Source organism: Trachymyrmex septentrionalis, unplaced genomic scaffold (genome assembly GCF_001594115.1).
Source record: "Trachymyrmex septentrionalis isolate Tsep2-gDNA-1 unplaced genomic scaffold, Tsep1.0 scaffold37, whole genome shotgun sequence".
Taxonomy (NCBI): Eukaryota; Metazoa; Arthropoda; class Insecta; order Hymenoptera; family Formicidae; genus Trachymyrmex; species Trachymyrmex septentrionalis.
Window position 1 is genome coordinate 7639736 of NW_017305536.1, and position 3675 is coordinate 7643410.

The window sequence follows — 3675 nt, forward strand, 5'->3', positions numbered from 1 at the left end:
TGTGCATGCACTTGGCGTGCACTTCGGAAAGTTGAGGAAACGTCGTGGGAGAAATTCTAGACGCGTTCGCGCACGCACGTTCCGCACAACGTTGCTCACGAAGCGCGAACGTTGGGTTCGGTAGAGTTTAATTACAGGAAGTAATTACATCGGGAGGAAAGATGTAATTAATCGAATCGGTATAGAGACAACGGAGTCTCTCGCGCGTGCATGGCGATGTATGTATAACGAGAAAGGGAAAATGAGTTACGCGCCACCTGAGTCCAGTTACGAAATTTCGATCCGAATCGGCTATAAATCTTACAGAAATCTAATACCAACTAATTTAATAATTAATACTAAAAGACAGTAATTAATTAATCTAAATATTGAAAACACTGTTTGTCCAGTAGGTATTTTTAATACTCCAAGTAAGTAATCTCAAGTAAGTACTCCAAGTAATTAATGTCATACAGCGCGCGATATTGCTTGAACGTCGCAATGTTGTTGAAAAGCTGCAATATTACTGGAATAATCTGTGCTGTATAGAAATCACTGTCTTTTATCTACAGGGTGTCTGGTCTCTTAAGTAAGGTCGGAGCCGCATTGGGGGCGTAGAATGGGTCAAGGGGAACAAAAAAGTCTTATACCATTTTGCAATTTTCGCAATAGTTAACAAGAATTGTTTATTTTCTTCTTATAAAGTCCTGAGAATTTCTTCCGAATTTTTTAATACCGTACTTTCTCATGATAATAAAAATAAGAAAATGCAGTACTAAAAAGTTGATGAAAAACTTCTGAAAAAACTCTTAGAGTTCTATGAGAAGAAAATAAACAATTTTTATCTCTTATAGTTTTTTTTTTGTAAAATCGATAGTATTTGAGAAAAAAATTATAGAAAATCAATATTCGGCCATTTTTAGTAATTAATATCTTGTTAACTATTACGAAAATTACAAAATGACAAAATGATATAAGACCTTTTTGTTCCATTCTCTTGACCCATTCTGCACCCTCAATGCGGCTCCGACCTTACTTAACGGACATCCCGTACACAGCAACGTTGCTACATCGTTACTGCAATGTTACTGCAATATTGCTGGAATGATCTGCATAAACAATAAATAATCAATCGGCCACAATATTTTTCTGAAAGGGAATTTACCGCTTATAATTAACGAGTCGAGCCAAGGGAGGTTTCGATCTGTCGTTGCTAGGGCTAATGCGTCTGTAGAGTCGATCGCGAGGATCCGCGCGATCCGTCTCCCGGCGAGAAGAGCCACAATAGCGAGAATACTCAAGGTCAAGATCAGTCTGGGCACTCCCCTTCGCGTCTGTCGAGAGAGCCGTCGCTCGACGGCCGCCCCCTTCGCCCGGATGAAGTCTGGGTCCGATTTTTCCGAGATCGACTTCGCGAAGGCGAAGGCGAAGCGAGGCGAGGCGAGGCGAGGCGAGGCGAAGTAAAAGCCGCGGCTCTCGGACGCACGCTCCTCAGCGACTTCGTGATACGGCGCTGAAGGTCGTCGCAGGAAGTCGAGACCCGCGGGAGAATAGAACCGTCTCGCATGTACCGGGTGGCGCGAACGGAAACAGGTTTCGCCGCTCTCACCTGCGCTCCCTACGATCGTCCGCTTCGCTCGCGCGTCCGCGCAACAAAGATTTCTCCACAGATACTACCAAATGGAAATCCCACATTCGGTCTACCCTCCAAGTGTATAAATTAAGTCAAGTGTACGTTAGGACGACAAAATACGCCGTCGAAAACAATGAAGTCGTGCGACTTTTACTTAATTCCGTATAAAAATTCTTATTAACGAGTAAATTAATATCTCTATAAATTCTCTATCCCTTTCTCTCTGTCGTCAGAATTCAACGTGTCGATTGTTATCGAGGATTAAATTGTCTAATGTCTAAAATTATTCTACCAGTGTGTAGATTAACTTTAATCTCGGTTTAATGTCCTTTTTCTAATTGTTAAAACTGAAAAAAGAAAAATAAAAAGTAGGTTGTAACCGAAATTAAAGTTAATCTGCATTAATAGAAATACGTAGCATAACTTGTTTACCTAACTCTAGACATTGTTTATCGTGTTTCATTCATTATTCTCGGTGGATCGTTTTATACAGTAAGTATTCGTTAAAGTAAAAATTGCTGCGTGAGTATTGCTTTAATGTATACTATTTCAAAATTATAAAGTATCAGAAACATGAGAACGGCTTAAAAAGTTGCAGAAGAGAAAGATACTTTTTTTTTTTCTTTTTACAATCTTTTCGAAAATTTAATGTATCAGAAATATGAAAAGAGAAATGGCTTGAAAAAATTGCAGAAGGGAAAAATATTCCTTTTACGGTCTCTTCTAAAATGCCCTCACATTTTTTCACAAAGAGTAAAGTACAACAACTCGTGTGACTCGATACTTCGGCCCGGCGTTCAACTCCAACATTCCTCGTACAACTTCTCCTCATCACGTTTGAAATCTGAACCAGCTTTACCGAGAAAGAACGAGAGAAGCGATTCCTATTCACCTCGTATATTTAACGCTAAACGTACGTGCTTATTCTGTTTTATCAAAGTTTATACCTTGCAATCGCGAATTGCAGCTACTAAAGTCTCGTTTCGCTGTTGGCGACGGATGGGAAGAAGGAGAACACTCGATCTTACGCTGCCTTGACGTATAGGACGATACTCGTCGCCCTTGCACCTAAGGGCATTACTACGAGAGCCAGGCATTACTGATAGATCACTCGGCATTGGTTGCTGCGTTCAGCAGAGGAAGCAATTTTACAATCGTCGTAAAACACTTCGATATGATTTAAATTATCTTGCCCTTAGAGTACCTCACTGGAATCTAAATGCATAAAGCAATCATATTAAAGGATTAATTTGCAACAGTTGTAAAGTTAGTAATCATTGCAGGAGAACGCGGCCCTTAGCGTTAAAGAGATTCGCGCAGATTCGCGAGATCCCTCGCGGCGCGCGACGCCAATATCGAGTAAGGCAACCGGCACGCACGCACGCACGCACGCACGCAACACGCGTATTGAAACACGGTGGCATCGGGCGATCGGATTCGAAGGCGAGTCCCGCGATAATTGCAGCCGGCACGACGACCGAAAGACCTACGACTGCACTCGCCGTGCAAATTCGCGACGCGCCGCGCCGCTCGTTGCTGTCGCCGCCGCCGCGCTGTTCGTCTCGTCCCGTCGCGTCGCGGTCGCTCTCGTCGGGACGAACGAAAAACGGAACAAAGAGTCTTCTTGCGGGCAAGCAGTACCCGCCAAGGTTCTCGGCCAATGAGAGGAATCGGCACGATCGTCCGCCGCACCGGCCGGCTAAACGTTCGACCGGCTTGCCGAGCCGCGCCGCGAAAGGGACCGACTGGATTCGCGAATCCTCCGCGAAATGGAGGATAGTGGATCCTTCGCGAGAAAGGAGCGATCGAATGAGATTAGGGATCTCTTCTTCCCAAGAAATACGTAAAAGTCAAAATGATTTTCTTTTTTTTTTCCCCTTTTTTTTAATTCTTAATTAAAGTCTGCAATAAATAGTCAAATTTTGTAACGAAAAATCATTTTGACTTTCATAACGTCCAAGTAAAGCCATTTTGATTTTCCCTTGACTCGCTGTGTTCCTTGGATTCCCGAGCAGTACAATAAGTCACGATTAATGTCAAAATGATGTGAAAATCTTACCTCG